At 34.5% G+C, this 17,622-nt stretch overlaps 1 long non-coding RNA gene across 1 annotated transcript; it reads left to right on the top strand.

Moving 5' to 3' along the window:
• The first annotated feature begins 1,505 nt into the window (after positions 1-1,505).
• Positions 1,506-17,061, top strand: LOC128881610 (uncharacterized). Its single transcript, XR_008458115.1, has 2 exons — positions 1,506-4,098; positions 15,509-17,061. It is a non-coding gene; the product is annotated as an uncharacterized LOC128881610 (long non-coding RNA).
• The last annotated feature ends 561 nt before the right edge of the window (positions 17,062-17,622 follow it).

Here is a 17,622-nt window from a genome sequence, read left to right as displayed (position 1 = left end):
ATCTCAATCATTCTGACCGTAACGCTGCGGACGTATCTGAGAGTTCTCTTTTCTTTTTTTTTTTATCCATGGCATGTACATCAAATGTTCGGGTATTTTTCATAAGAAGAGAGGAAAGTGATAGGGTCCTTTCTTCGAAAGAGCACATGTCGGACCAATAGTAAGAAAATGAAAAAAAAAGAAACGGAAAGAAAATCGATAGCGAAAATGAAAAAAAAAGAGGGAAAAATAGTAGAAATACGCGACTGGATGCAAGAGTCGTTTTGTTCGTCGGGGAAATCGTTGTCTTCTTTTTTTCTCTTTTTACCAGTGCCCTCTTTCCTTGTTTTACGCGTTTATAGTAGGGCTGGGACGACTAATCGAATGTTTAAGTTCGAATATGAATAATCGAATATCATGTCTCGAGTATCGTCACTCCTAATATGATTATACCAATAATTTGTATTCGTCTATATCTGATTAGTAAATTACAGGTACAGATTGCGTGTACTCGATTAAGGCAAGAAAAGAGTTCATTTAGAATTCGTCCCTCAAGAGTTTAAAAAAGAGTTTAAAAAAGAGCGATTCCAAGAATTTGACTTACAGTCCACTATTCAAGTACTAAAAATATCCAGATAATGGTCAAACATCCAAATAATCAACTATTCGAATCATTCGCCGAATATTTGACAAAAATTCGACAAATAGTCCTAGCCCTAGTTTATAGTTTATTGTTAGTATCCGAGAAACACGTTGTGCATGGATACTTGGTTAGACGTGAGCTAATACTCGAGAGCATGAAATTTTGTCCTTGAGGTTATCACGTAGTTATTTCCACCACTTACTGCAATTCGTACAAATTTTATTGATCATTCATGTCGCCTATGTGAATTATTACGTTTACACGTAAATAGTGATGATAATGCTAATCGTTACAATTGAAGCAAAAGAAATGATACAAAACGCGATAATGGTATTACTAGTAGTAAATGTATACGTTTTGGTGACAATTATCCAAGTAATAGTAATTAGTTTACAGTTTCGTTATAAAATACTCTGTTTTCCAAAGAATATTATTTCTAATTTTTTACTGTAATATGTAGTAAATGCTAAAATTGCATACTTTATGCATATTTCCACATTAATTTATTTATTATAATCGTAATGGTATAAAACCCAAGTATTGCTGTTATCTGGATAACTATCACTATATTACTCGTATATCTGGGTATACTAAGAGCTCTCGAGTATTAACACACCTCTATGCGTTATGTTTAACCGTTTGATCGTGGATGAGCAGCCCTTATTTGCTAAATACTTTCTAACTCGTTCGATACTCTTATCTGGTGGAGTATAATGCTACTTTTTGAAAAAGCATTCGATTCTAGATACATATACAAATTCTCAATAAAACCATATATAAAATGATCGCGTATTTCACATTTTATTCTGTCTTAATTTTGGCGCTGCTCAACAAAACGACGACTGCAGTCAAACGGTTAAGCCAGTGATTCTTAACCTCCGTGCCGTGAACGTTTGCCAAAAGATCTAATAAATTCTTATTTTTTACAGTTTTTTTTTTTTTTAATTTTTCTTATAATCATTTACGATTAAAAACTGTACCAGGATCATTCCTCTGTAAACTGCGCCATGAGCGTGAAATTATTATTTTCCTCTAAAGCAACGATGGCAAATGGAGAGTCATTTTCCGTGCCAAAATTAGGAAAATCAGGCAACGTTCTCATAACGCCGTGCCAATATACTATTTTAATAAATTAGTTACCCGAATGAAACATAAAATATTCACATTTGCGATTTCAGTTTTCGTGTCTATCATCTGCACCATATAAATGCGTAAAACGCTTAACTATTACACGTAAACTTTCTTATGGGTATTAATCGCTTACTTGATTCTTTCATCAAAATTTTTGTTGATATCCATTTATATGAAAAATACGTTGCGAATTGAAAATACGACGGTCACCTTTTCATTTACTGCAAAATACAGTCGTGAAAGTGTCTAGTCCAAACCAAATAAAGATATAAATTTAATAAAGTGCAAATTTACTATGGAAGTTCTGGAGTACCAGTAAAATTCTATCGCTTATCAAAATTCGTCTTTCGTTTGCCATTACTGTTTTGAACTGTGCCGTATGCTTGAGAAGGTTAAGAAACACTGGGTGCAAACGAAGGTAAACAAAGTACGTGTGTCTCCCGAGATGTCCTTGTGAAAGTCACTGGCCAAGCTTGTATAGACGATAGTTAACGCGTAAGGGAATCGATCAAGATGTATATATATATATACAGTGGGTGTAGAAAGTGTTCGTACACCGATCAATTTAAAAAAAAAACTGTGTAAAAGTGTAACCTATTAACTTATTTTTTATAAACAATGACATTCTACATGTTGTAGGAAATTTCTAGAATAGATAGATTACAAAAAAAAAATAGCTATTTATGTAAGTTGCGAAATTAACAAGAAAAAAACAATTAATCGATAGAAATGTTGAAGCAATAAGTATTCGCACAACTGTTAAAAGTATTTTCCTGGAAATTTGATGTTTTCTAATCAGGGTTTGAATAATAATCAATTACAATTTTTAATTAAATAATTGATTTAAACAAATTTAATTAAATCAACTTAATAAATATTTTGAATAAATGTAATTAAAAATTATTTAATTAAAATTGAATTAAGCAGAGTTAATCGAAAGTCGTTTAATTGACGATTGATATGAGCAGAATTAATTAAAAGCCATTTTCTTGACGATTACTTTAAACAGAATTAATTGAAAGCCATTCAATTGACGATTAATTTAAGCAGAATTAATTCAAAGGCATTTAATTCACGATTACTTTAAGCAGAATTAATTCAAGCTATTTAATTGACGATTTGTTTATATCTTCAATGTTAAAAGAGATTTATATAAAATTCAATTAATTATATAAGTAACACATATAAATAAACATATATATATATATATATATATATATATATAAACCAATTTGTAGCGACAAATGCAATATACTAAATACTATTAACCTCATCAAAATGAGTTGCTTGTATATAGAATAATGTATTTGTTAAAGTAATATACTAAAAACATAAAGCAGTTCAGCTAATTTGGTATTGCCGGCATAACCCTTTCTGTACGAGCGCCGGATATATCTGGCATCCATCTAATAAACTTATATGTGTTACTTATACAATTAATTAAATTTTATGTAAATCTCTTTTAACATTGAAGATATAAACAAATCGTCAATTAAATAGCTTGAATTAATTCTGCTTAAAGTAATCGTCCATTAAATATCTTTGAATTAATTCTGCTTAAAGTAATCGTCAAGTAAATGGCTTTGAATTAATTCTGCTTAAAGTAATCGTCAATTAAATATCTTCGATTAAATTTGCTCATATCAATCGTCAATTAAACGACTTTCGATTAATTCTGCTTAATTCAATTTTAATGAAATAATTTTTAATTACATCGTTTGTAATTAATTGTCAATTAAAGACGGAAATTAATTTTAAAAGTAATTAATTGTTTCCAACCCTGTTTCTAATTCGCACGGAGCAATAAACTAATGTGTTTACGTTACAAACTCTGCTGTAAATGGTTCGTCGTAAGAATCGGACAAATATTTATTGCTTCTATACTTTTACCAACTTTTCCCATTTTTTTGTTAATTTCACAAATTACATTAACTAGTAAATGTTGTTTGGGCTATATCTATCTCAGAGACTTCCGAGAATATGTAAAATATCATTGATTATAAAAAAGGAAGTTATGAAACTACAATTTCACAGAAAAGTTTTTTGGGAAATTGATCGGTGTACGAATACTTTCTACACCCACTGTATATCATCAATATGTATATATTTTCGAAGCACGAAAAGTACCGTCGCGAGGTCACGTGGTACGTTTACCGCGTAAACCGGCAGCCATGTTCTCGAGTTTGTTGTTAGGGTTTTCTTGGTTGGGCATACTGACGACTTCAGATTAGTTCAGATTTCAGATTGCACGACAGTGTTCGGTCGAGACGGTAAAAAACATCAGGTCCGTGTCCGAGTATTTTTGCATCCAGTGCAACAATGGAATTAGTTTCGAATTATGAGAGGTGAGCTAATGTTTTAATTGTTGATTAGTTAGACAAAATTGTAACATGACCGTTATTTAAAACCGTTATTATATAACCGCTTATTTAAAACAAACTAGTAGAGGGTTAACTCGACTTTAGCGTAAATTGTTCAATTGAAATATTAATTAATTTATGAACGTACGAATAGATAAGATATAATTTCTCTTTTGAAAGATAAAATGAAATTCATACGATAAAGGCTTAACTCGCTTAAATAGTTTGATCGTCGAAAAGTCGTTAATGTGTCTTAGCACAAAGCTTGTCTTTTATCGAAAGTTTCTTCCCTTGACATCGATTTCTTAACTCCCTCTCGTAACTGGAAGGAATCGTAATCTCAACACAAAGTATTACTATTTTTTTCACGCTACATTATAGTTCTACAAATCCTTGTTTCTCGCTTTCGTCATTCTCCTTTTCCTTTCTGTTCGCCTTCTAACTCCGCACGTACATCCGTCGCGATACCGATCATTTCGCCATTTTTTTTTTGCGGGTGTTTAACGTGATTTTTGTTCTGTCGAAACGTAACGAACAGCTGTGTCGGGACTATATGTATAGAATGTTCTTACGCGTGTTCTCTTTGTCTCTTCGTTTAGTAGTTACAGATGTTCGCGTCCATTAAAAAGCAAACGAAAACGGAAAGTGCCGACGTAAAGATCGTCATTTTTTTATGAGACAAGAGGGTGTAATTTAAAACAATAGCGCAATGACGCGTCCATAATGCGCCGTTTGTATACGAAAATTACAAATAATTGTTACTCGAACGAGAAATGAAAAAATTGCGTGGCTAATTGAGATAAGAATGGCTCCGAGAATAGCGATATTCCGTGCAATGTGATTATTTTGTATCGATCCACAATATTTTTTACATGACCGTTTCGAAAGTGATTATAATTTATAAATATATATACATATATATATATGCATATATGTATTTGTTGGATATATTTTTCTTTGTATGCTTATTAAATTTACGTTTTCGTTTGACGATTTCATATGTATATATGTTATTGCGATAATAATAATAATTATTATTATTATTTCGTGCTCGTCCATGTCAGTATTATGTTTCTTCGGATAGGTGTCCCACGGTGGAGAGTACGGATATTAACAACGATGCTTGTACTTTACCCGATTCTCCGTTAATCTCGTTGCGAAATAAATTACGTTACATTATTCGATTCCTTCGTTCCTGGCAGTAGAATTTCTTTGAAAACAAATCGATTGGAAAACGTCCATATCTATACTCGCAAGAGAATGTCAAAAATCGTACAGTTGAGCCGAAACAACAAATCGATTTTTGAGAAAAAACTTTAGACTTCGAAATTTAAGAAATTGCGAAACTTTGGGACTGTTTCGTATCTTCATAAATATAGTAATTTTTGTGTTTAATGAAATCAGGATTGCTAATTTACTTGAAAGAGGAGTAGGTACGTAGTGATTCTTTTATGTGGTGATCTCGAGCCGAGGCTGAGCCTTGTATGCTCCGTCCGATAAGAAAAATAAGTGGGGATAACCTACAAATGAGTGAGAGAGATAGAGCAATTGCAGGCAAGACGCTACATGCGCTCGGTGACCAAAACGTTAATGCGACATTTCACGCGTATTTCTGCATCAGTTATTACTATAAAAATAAATCTTTTTTTTATCTTTCGTTATATTTTTATTGGCGGAACTCTTGTCGGTTAAAATGAGTTTAAACATGACTTTATTCGGCTTATTTTTCATTGTTTGCCATTAAAATAACTTTCTATGCGTAGAATTAAAAGTAGCCCGAATAAAGTTATATTTCGGCTTATTTTCTTCGGAAAAGTTTCATCGATTAATTGGCAATATGATCGTGAAGATGTAATGAAAAATATACGAACTTTTCTTTTTCGCTGAGTAAATAAATATTATCCACTCTAAAGGGGTGGAATCAGTCTTCGAAGGTAACGAATGTCTAGAGACAAGTCTCTCGCTTCTTTTACTTCTTGTCATAGCTAGCTTGGTTTTAAAATATTAAGTACAAGAAATTTGTTACATTACAAAGAACGTATGATGGCGTAACTATCAGAGACAACTAGAAGATAATGCGACGGATGTATACAAAATATTGTCGAGTTTTAACAAACGTTACTGGATTTTCAAAATCATTTGGCTTTACTTTGGTACAAGCCCTCTCGTATCATCTATGCGCCAGCATACCATAGTAAGTAAAACCTCGTCAGTCCGGATTAATTCAGAATGGAGACCGTCCGGATTAAGCGATAATCTAGATTAGCGAAGCAAAAGATAACCCTAAAAGATAAAAAAAAAATTAGAACGCAGTCCACTCGCCGAGGATTAATTTCGCCGCTTTAGAATGAATTTTTATAATAAAGTAACACATTATTTATGAAGATGCTCGCTTTATACTAACAAAGTTTCACAATTCTCTTACGTTTCCGAGATCCTTAATTTACCCTTATTACAATCTTCAAACTTCGATCAATGTTAGATAGTTTGTGGATGTTTCTTCGACTAAATTCGTTACGAGAAATATATTTTAGCCATTATGTCCAGAGAAATTCTCATAATAATATGAGCGAGTAATTCGAATCTCTGATAGTCCCCGCTTGTATGTCATCGAACGGGTCCACTTGTTTGCATACATTTAGCAAAGGTATCGATCTTTAAATGCATCGAGGAGTGATTTAATTAGATTAACATACGCGGGATTAGTCATCCGCTAACAAAAATTGTTATTTTTATATTTTTCAGTGTGTTTTCGCAAGAGTACTATCAACGGGTTGGTCAAGTTTTCTTGGTGAAAATGAATTCAAACGTAACCTCATTTGGACGATTATTAATATCACGTCATTGAAATCATTTTTTTTTAATACGAACAATTAAAAATAATCGGAATGATGTGGTGTTTGTGCTCGTTTTTGTCACAAAAATCTCACGAATCCATTGATGATATTCTAACGAATATACATACATGTACATTGAGGGTCGTTTTAACAGCTTTGTAGACTTCTGGGCAAATCAGTGTACGGTTCGTTTAGATGTCGCATACTAAAAAACATTTGACGGCCACGTCTAAACTGATATTTGTCATTTTCATAACTATATGTACTAGTTCCATAAAACGTTAAGACGGCGCTGGGTACATTGAAAAAATACAAATTTCAATTTTCGTCAGCGAATGAAATTTTATCCTGCGTGGGTTCTTTTTATCGCTCTCGCAATTTGTTGTCCACGCATATTCGATTGAACTGATAATTATACTACACGCATCAATATTGTCCTAAAGACACAATGTCAATAGTGTCGCCTAATGGTAATTACAAAAAAATACCGAGTCGTAGTTTCGTTTCACGTTCGTCGACTCGGGTTGGAATTCAAAGAAATTTATCATCCGAAGTGCAATTCGTGCCACCTGATCGCGTGTATACACAGTCAGTCGCAAAAGCCTGCATCGACTCTATAAGTTGCTATGTTATGAACGATAAAAAAAAAAACATAACGATACTTTGGAAACAAAAATATTTAGCAAATTCGTTTATAATTAACGTCAACCGATATAAATCGTATGTTAGTGTATCAAGATTAAAAATTTGAAGATTAAATTAAAATAGAATGAATTATTCTCCATTTTAGTTCCAGTCCGAATTTAATGCTTATTTAATGATTTGCGTATCTAACACGCCTAACTGATGCAATTGGACTCCCCATTTGAAGCATAAACTTTAGCTTTTTGTACTAGCAGATGTAGTATGGTGGCTGACTGCACCAGCGATTAGGTTTGCTCGAGTGCTCGAGACATTCAAATTAAATTCGAGCCAACCAAACATAAAAGTACTCCTTTTATGGACTCGTGCTGAATACTCGATCGTACGAATACTAATTCGTCTAGCCGAGAAATAGCAAATTATTCAAACAGTCGACATTTTTAAAACGTTCACTCGTATGGTTATACTTGCTTGTGATATGTTTCGAACAAGAACGTTCAACCGCTTCGTGGCCACACTTAGATGCAGTAAATATTATTCCTTTTTTTTTTTTTTATAAGTGCACATCAGTCTTTTTGTATACTGAAATTGCGAAATAAAACAATGTATTTCGAAATATAATTGAAATACTTTGATTACGGTTATTTTATCATTGTACTGAAGTTGTTACAAGTGGTGTACCAGCCAGTGGTGCGATTAAAAGTTTCAAATAGAGGGAGGAAGGGGTAAAGTGTTTGTATATACGTATTTATAAATAAAATCTTGATGTCGTGGACACGAAGGGGTTGAGCCTTGATTCCCTCCAGCGCTCAAGGGACAAGACGGTCATGCTCATAGGACATGTGCAGTGTGCTCGCATTACCACGCTCAAGTATTCAACGTGAAGATAGCATAGAGGTCGACGTATCCCAGTTTCATATTTAAAACAAAAGTTACGGTGAAAAATTGTAGAGTGGAAGCACTGTAGGGAGCACAGTTGAGCTTTATTTGAATAAATTTCCATTCGAAGACATTCTTATTCAGATAAATAATTGGACGAATAACGGCAAAACTCTAACCGAACGATTTTGTAAATTATGTGATACAGCTGACTTACAGCGAGTCTCGTAAATTGTCGTGCCCTGTATGTCTATCGAGGAAATTTGTCTAAATTAAATGATAGGTTTGATATTTTCAAATAAAAGTTTCATTATAATAATGTACGCGAATAAACTTCAAACATTTTGTAATGACAAATTTAGTTCGAAACATCAATACTTATGTGACTGACAGTTACTTATAGACGAACGTCGCGTTTAAATAACGAAGAAAATATTATTCGATTAAATTCAGTTCGGATATTTATTTGTTATTCGAAATAAAATTTCGAATAAGTATGTTATCCACGTTTAGGTAGAATATGAAAAGCTGCGAGTAATTCAGCGCATATTGTTTCGCTACATTTTTTTCATTACTTTTAACTAAGGGCAGACTTAAATAAAACGTTCTCTAATTGTAATTAGCAAAATTTATTTGGCCACTCGCTACTTCCTCGCGACAGTTTTTTCAACGAAGACATGGCAGTGATAAGTGCCACTGTTAGATGAATACGAAAAAAGTAAAAGTAAAAAACATGAGAATTTTTCACTACCCCAACAGTTAACTGTAGTAATAAGATACTTCTTTCCAGGATTGTATACAAAAGAAATAACGAAGTATCAAGTAGAGAAAGAAAATGTATAAAAGTAGCACTAAGTATACGTTAGAGTACAAAGGCGAGGCATGCCCATAATCAACCTAACATTAATTGAAATTGACGACGAAATGAAATTCCATCAATGCTTTCCAACGAATGGAGAAAAAATATATTTTCTCTTTTTTGAAATTATCATTATAACTAGAACCACTGCATATCATACAGTTCGCGTTGATCGCAATGCTATTCGAATACTCACATATTCAAACAGTATTCGAATATTTCAACAGTTGAATATTTAAATATTCGAGTAATTTAATACTCAAATGTCGAAATAATCACACTCGAATACTCAGTTAAGTACTCGTGTAATAATATCGGAATAATAACATTCGAATACTCAGACATTCAAATTAACGATAGGTATTCGATGTTTATTTGTAACATTCAAATACATGGAAAAAATTCGAAAGACATTCAAATAGTCCCAGGATTGGCGTGAATGCTTCCCTCGGAAACAAAGTTATAATTTTTCTTTCCGTCGACCCCAAGCGTCGTTTGAACGTCGACCTTAGAGCGCTAGAGGCAATCAACCATAATACCATGGCTCGTCTCCTGGTACGAGCTGCGCGCTATGCAATTAAATCGACTTTCGCGAGGGCGAGAGTTGATCAACGCCGGGCGAAGGGAAAGGGGGACAGGGCGGTCGTCGAGGGTGATATACGAAATTCAATAAGAGCAAAATCTATTTCGATTTATTATCAGGGACGGTCCCTCTTGCGCGGGGGTGGCGTGTCAGCGGTGCGGTGGAGGAAACGAAGAAAAATAAAAAAAAAGAGAATAGAAAAGAAAAACCGATTGGAAAGACGGAGATATAAAAGGGGAGATCGGAAAAGCGCGAAAGAAAAGAGGACGGAGTCGAAGATTATAAACGATGCTCGCGTCGTTCGACATTGCGCCTGTACCATTTTGCTTCTTTAGCAGAGTACAATGCCATTTATTTTTGTAATACGTTTACGTAGGATAGCTCTTATTTTTATAGAGGTTTATCGTGCTACCGTAAGTCTAATAGAGGCCTGCGTATAATATAGTGGTAGAGTTTTCACGAGGAGTCGCGAATTCCACGGCACGCGGGATTCGACACGCGAAAAAAGGACACGCACTTCCAGCACTCGCTTTTACTTTTCGACCACGCGTTATATCATCGTCACGAAGGTGTAAGGCACGTGTCTGTCCGGGTAACTGATCGGGAATCCCCATACAAATTAATAACCACGATACAACGATTCAATATTTCATTGTTTTATTTTTGTTATTTTGTTTTTTTTTCGTTTAGGTATGTCAAAGTGTTCAAATCGTAAAAATTTATTTTCAAACATATAACTATATTTTCAATTATAGTTCTATGTAAACTTTCCGCTATAAATTGGCAACGTAAGATGGTCGACGGGCCTCCCATTTTGGCTTCATACCGCACCACGTCCTTTGCCAGCCTATGCTCCGGCTGAATATATCCTATATTCCTATGTCCGTGGATGAATCAGTCACTGGTCAAAATAAAAATTGTTATTTTCTTTTTATATTATATTATATCTTCGTGAGAACGTTAGCAGTGGATCGGCGTGATCGTTACAATGGATGTGAGACCAAACACGACCATATTTGAATCATTTTTAATAACACGTAATTTGAATCGTTTTTTAATAATCGAGAATAATTCACATGAGATCGTGTTTGGACTTACTTTTATCAGAAAAATGTCAACAATTCGATCGGAATTTGGTAACACTCTCATGAGGATGTAACGAAAAAGATAAAAAATTCAATTTTCAGTGAAATTTCAATGAAATTTGACTCGGTATGTTTGACGAATCGTCCTTGTTTGGGATTTGTAGTAAGAATGATCATGGTTATATTATCCGGGGTAAAATTTGGTCAGTTATCCGGGTGGCACTGTAACTAGTGATGGGACTGATACCGTATCGATAATAGTGTATTACCACATAATAGTGTAATTTTATATCGAACTGTTCCGATATCTACAAGAAAATACCGATACTCATAGCCCGTTCTTGGTTTCAATTTGCGATACTGATGTTTTTGTAATAAATACTTATTGATACATATAACGTATAAATCGAGTAGGTTCCAATACTACTGCAAATGTATCAAAAATAAGAAACAAAGTTTATGGTATGAATATAATTGGTATGCAATAAATAGTTGCAAAGTATATGTGACTTCACGTAATTACTTTTACCAACTGGATTTTGTAATTACTTGGAGTTGCATCTTGTTCTTGCACTTCTTATTTAACACCGATTAGATATTATTTCTTATTTTAGAACATTCACATTAGTATTTATGCCTCCTACGAATTATAACACTGACATAATATTCGAGATTTCAATGCGTTTCAATACATTCATTACGTACTTTGGTATCAAATTTTATTTTATTTTATTTAACGTCTTTATTGCATATACACATATGTAAAGATGTAAATATAAGATGAATACATATATAAAATAATATACCGACGAATGTGTAAAAAAGACAACGTTTTGTTGAAGCGTTATTTGTAATCTAATTTGAAGCTGCTCGAATGTAAATTTAAGTGCTTGTACAGCGAGTGTAGAAAGTATTCGTACACCGATCAATTTCCAAAAAAAACTAGGTAAAATTGTAATTTATTAACTTATTTTTTTATCAACAATGACATTCTACATATTGTCGGAAATCTCTAGAATAGATAGATTACAAATAAGACAGCTATTTATGTAAGTTGCGAAATTAACAAGAAAAAAAAAACGATTAATCAAAACAATCGATCGAAATGTTGAAGTAATACGTATTCGCACAACTGTTTAGTTTTTAACACTTGATTAAAAAAAAAAGAAATTTACATTAATCTACAAGTATATAATACTTCCTTCGTGGGATTTTCTTTTGATTTTATAATTATTCTAACTCTTCTAAGCGTTAAATTAACTAAATTATTAGTTATTCGAAGTGGGATATTATTCCATTCCTTTATTGGAACCTTTTTTAAAAGTACTTTACTGGAAATTTTACGTTTTCTAATTCGTACGGAGCAATAAACTAATGTGTTTACGTTACAAACTCTCCTGTAAATGGTTCGTCATAAGAATCGTACAAATACTTATTGCTTCTATACTTTTACCCACTTTTCGCATTTTTTTGTTAATTTCACAAATTATATTAACTAGTAAATGTTGTTTGGACTATATCTATCTTAGAGACTTGCGAGAATATGTAAAATATCATTGATTATAAAAAAAGAAGTTAAGAAACTACAATTTCACAGAAAAGTTTTTTGGGAAATTGATCGGTGTAAGAATACTTTCTACACCCACTGTATATCATCAATATGTATCATATCAGTCCTGTCACTAATTGTAACTCGTAATCTATCATAGGGCAACGTAATACGCTAAGAAATCTGGGTAAATCGAGCTCGGTCGTTGCACTTTAGAAGAGGGGGTAAATAGCAATAACAGAAACGCTAGAAACAATAAAACATTTCTCTGCGGGAACAACATCGATCGATGCCGCTTAGACGACAATTTCGATCCTTTTCATCCGTCGATGATCTATTATCGTCGCAGCGGCGTGCGAGACGACGTAGACGATAGTAATCGTGTAATATCTCTTCCGCTGATCGTTGTTTTACGTTAAACGAATCGGATGAACCTTTTCACTTGGGACAAGTTTTCGTAAATCGTAGCTATATCGTATAAACAAAGAAGGAAGTGTAATTGTGTGTATGTGTATTATTCATTGCGGTTAAAGACGAAGTAAACAATAGAACGTCCCATTGGCCGTCCGCGTCGACACATTGGGTGCGTCCCGAAAGGTCACCGCTCACTAAAGGTGAGGTCCCATCTATCTGACGAGCGTGCTCGAGCAATAAATTGTCCGTGCTCGCCGGATTTTGTTCGAAAACACGTTCCTACTAGCGAGCAAAAGGTCGCTAAATGCGACGACGAACAGTTGGAACCACTCGAAAGGATCGATTTTTACGAGCGTTTGGGTCTCGGTCCACGGACTAGGCTCGCGAACACGAGGGACTATTCCACGCGAGCCTGGATCGAACGCTCAAAAAAATCGAAAAACCCTTTCGAGTGGTTCGAAGCGAGACCCCCAATGCTTGTTTTCACCGAGACCGTAAGCGCCTACCTCGGTTCGCTCAAGGGTCTGGGGTCAAACGGGCGATCGATCAATCAGTTTTTGATAAAATCGAATTCTTTATTCATCGTATCAACGTGAACGCGATGCCATTGGATTCTTGGTGTTCTCCCGATTAAAATGATATCTCACGTCGCGTAAATCGAACTATTTTTAACGAAATAACTTTTCAATTATGCAATCAGATTTTCCATATAATTTCGTTAAAAATAGTCCGATTTACGCGATGTGAGATATCATTTTGATCGCAGAAGCATCAGAAATCGATTGAAATTACTTCCGCAAAGTTCCGATAAAAATTGTCGAGGTTGGTATTTTCAATTCTTTATGACATCCCCTTGTCGACCACCCTTTGCGATGATGGTGCGTGGCCTTTTTCGAGATTCCGTGCTCGTTTAGGTGTTCGCGGCTCGTTGTGCCAGCTCGCCTGGGTCCATCAGACCCTCCTGCGCGACGAGTTGACACTTTCAAGTGGACGTTGCTCGTGCTCGCCGCCCGAACTTACATACATGGGACCTCACCTTAACGATGTTTGGTTGCGAACAACTTTTAAGTTGATCCGCTCGTAGAACGGTTCAATGAACGAGTGAGCTTCACAACTTTTAACAACCAAACATGGTGACCGCACCCTGGTAGCAACCAATAGCTGGAGAGATCGGTGTTGTCATGTTTGGCAGCGAAAAATGGTTAAGCTCATCCGCTCACTGAGCCACTTGTGAGCTTAAAAATGTTTCGCAACCAAATCTATTGACCGCTACCATATGATAGCAGCCTATGTATTGCCTTGGTATTTTTCTTATCCAACGTTGTATAATGGGATTCACGATGTAGAAGCACGAAACATAAAACGTGACGATTAAACAATTGATGACGAAGCTTCCATTAAATAATTGCTGCAGAAATGAATAGAAAATCTTTTTTAATAGAATATTTTACTGGTGACGCGACCACGTCTCCAGTATCTTAATTTTGGGAATTATCCAATCGGGGTATAACTGCCAATACGGCTTTGTCACAGTCGCGTGATTTTGTTTATCGTTTTACATTGTTATTCGAACGTGTAATAGACAACGTATCCCGTAGTTCAGGAGCCATTTTCGCTTCCAATAACCGCGTTGTTGATATAATAGTATAGTATACGCATCTCGATTACGTTAATAATAAATAATTAATGTAAAGCTGTCGAGTAGCGATGGGACTGAAATGTGTTTAAATACTAGCGATACGTTGACGTCAGAAATTGATTGTATCGCGTCGGTTCACCGAATGGGACTATTACAAACGATTTGGAATTTATCGAGATGTACAATTGTCGTATCGATACGTATCGATTACATCAAAAAAGTACTCCTTTACGATGATTACCAGAAACAAACCAAATAATGCGTTCAAAACCAACTGGCTGATAATAAACATTTCTGTAAATTCCTATTCAAAATTAAAATATTTCATTATATCTTCAGTGAGAATATCGTCAGTGGTTTGCTGGCTGTTTCCTGGTGAAAATGAGTTCAAACACGATCCCATTTGGAGTACATTTAGTTATACATATAAAAAATGATCACTTGCATTAACGAGAATGACGTATAATTAAGAATAATCCAAATGTGCTTGCGTTTGGTCTTACTTACTTCGACAAATATTAATTGTCCGTATTAATTATTTCCATGAAACTGTTTAACTCGAAATATTACGTAGATAAAAATTGATTCGAAGATTCATTCTAATTATGCCCGACTGTGATACTAAAACACATCGTTGTCTCGTCGAGGTCTCGATGATATTTGATGTTTGAATCGTATCGATACCGCAAGAATTATCAACAAGTATATACCTTACTAATCGACCTTACTATCGATACCGTCGAGCCAGTGTCCGGGGATCGATAAGTATCGATGTTAACGCGTACGTCATAGGATCTACCGATACTATCGGGCCCATCGCTACTGTTGAGTCAAAAGAAAACAAAATGCAGTTATGTGATAAGCGAGATCTCCGTTTTCGAACGTCTTCCCTGATTTCCTTGTTTTAGTTGGCTGAGGCAGGTTATCGTCGAATTATTCTACACGTACACCAACTCGCTCACATATACACATACACGAGTACACTATTGGTCTATAAATGGGTTGGTAAAAGCGGAAAATAGAAGAACAATGTGAAAGATCGATTGACTTCGTTAGGGAGTAAGTATAAGCGTAAGATCTTTTATTGCTAATAATTTTTCCTCAGGTCAAGTCTTGAACGGTGCCTAAAACCCTTTGATTTAAGGAACAAATGAAAAAAAGTAAAAGAGCAAGTTCTGAATTACGTGTCGATGAACTTTTCTTATAGAGAGGGCGGTTCGTTGTAATCGAATTTTCGCAGTGTGGTAGTTCGCGTTCGTCCTCGACAGAGAGGGAGGGAGGGAGGTAGGGAGGGAGAAAAAAAATAAATTAAAAAATACACGAGAAGGGAAGGGTATATAAAAATGGAATAATCATTGGAGGAACAAAAGATTCTGATACGATACGACGATAATGATAAGATATACCTATATACATACCGTCGATGCGTAGAAAGTACTGTGTCATATACGTATATGATACATATAAATATATATACATATATACACAAACACACACACACAAAACACACAAACACACACGCGCGCGCGTGTGTTGTATGCAAGGGTACGAACGAGTTTGTGTGAGTGCGCGCGAACGATGCGTGGGTGCTTGTTGTGCGCGCATGTGCGTATAACGTTAAAGAAGAGGATTAATCGTAGTGCTCCGTTTAAGGAAAGCGTACAGGATGCAATGAAAATTGCGTTGCAACTGGTCGTAAAATTACATTTTCTTAAATGAAAAATAAATCTAGGTCGTAGAACATAATTGTTTCATTTAAAGCCTCGTTAAAAATGGTCGTGAACTCGGCTTGGTTTTGATTTCCGATAAGAATGCAATAAAAAGAAAAATGGTAACGTCCAATCAAGTATGCCACCATGTCGCCGACTAAAAGTATCGAAGATTTGTCTCGATTAACACGTTGACCATCATCGTGTGCATCGTGTTTCATACACCGGACACGAGTTATAATACTCTGCCTCGATTGTCGCGAGTGACACGCTGCGAAATTATATTGCTATGTTTTTAACGCGCTACATTGCGGTAGTTATTAAGTTTTTTCCCTTTTTCTTTTTATCGAAAATTCAAACATAAATATGGGAATAAATGGAAATAATTATTAAGCGTAGACGTTAATTCTGTGCCTCTATATATAATTATTTGTAACTCTGGTCCAAATAGATATACTTACTCGTAATTTTGGTACATTCAAGTACCTACCTTCTAAATCCTCAACCTGATGTTATTCTTCTACAATTATTATAACTACTAGTTATACGTGTAATCTGTTGGGAGAAGAATAATAAGCAAAATAGTATGACTAAAGAACTTCGTATATGTATATAAATTGTAATGGCCATCAGGTTGAGAATTAGGTTATCGTGTCGAGAACTTAGAAAATTGGTATTTTAACGTGACAAAATGACGAGTAAATATTTCTACTTAAACTAGAATTCCAAAAAAAAAAAAAAAAAAATAATAATGAATGATTGAATACAAAGGGACAGAATTAATTTCTATACCTGATATACATATCTGTTCCCCGATTTACGCGGTATAAATCGAAATTATGACTTTTGAATTAATTCACTTAAAGAAGATTTTCTACATTAACATACATATATTAACACTAGATTTACGGAGATTTCTCATCAGATATCTATTATTGAAGTAATGCTTTAATAAGTGAAGTCGATTTACTAAAATTGATTGGGAGGTTTAGACAAAAATGAATTTGGATATATGCTTGTCTTTTTATATGGATAAGAATCAGCGTAAGTGGTTGTCGAAAAATATACACGGTTTCTGTAAAACTTTGCGAAAATAGGAATGGATCAAGATGACCGTGCTCCGAAAAAACCTAGTGTTAATCTAGGCTGGCGTTAATTTTTACGTATTGTTACTAGGTATATAAAAAGCCGTAATTACTGGAATTAAAATACCTATAAATATGCTCCCGGTAGATAAAGTGCTAACCGTAGTTCGAGTCTTCCATACGATATCTTCGTGGAAACAGTATTTTTATTTATCGTTGAACGTAGAG

Source organism: Hylaeus volcanicus, chromosome 8 (genome assembly GCF_026283585.1).
Source record: "Hylaeus volcanicus isolate JK05 chromosome 8, UHH_iyHylVolc1.0_haploid, whole genome shotgun sequence".
Taxonomy (NCBI): Eukaryota; Metazoa; Arthropoda; class Insecta; order Hymenoptera; family Colletidae; genus Hylaeus; species Hylaeus volcanicus.
This window is presented reverse-complemented; position numbering and strand designations above follow the sequence as displayed.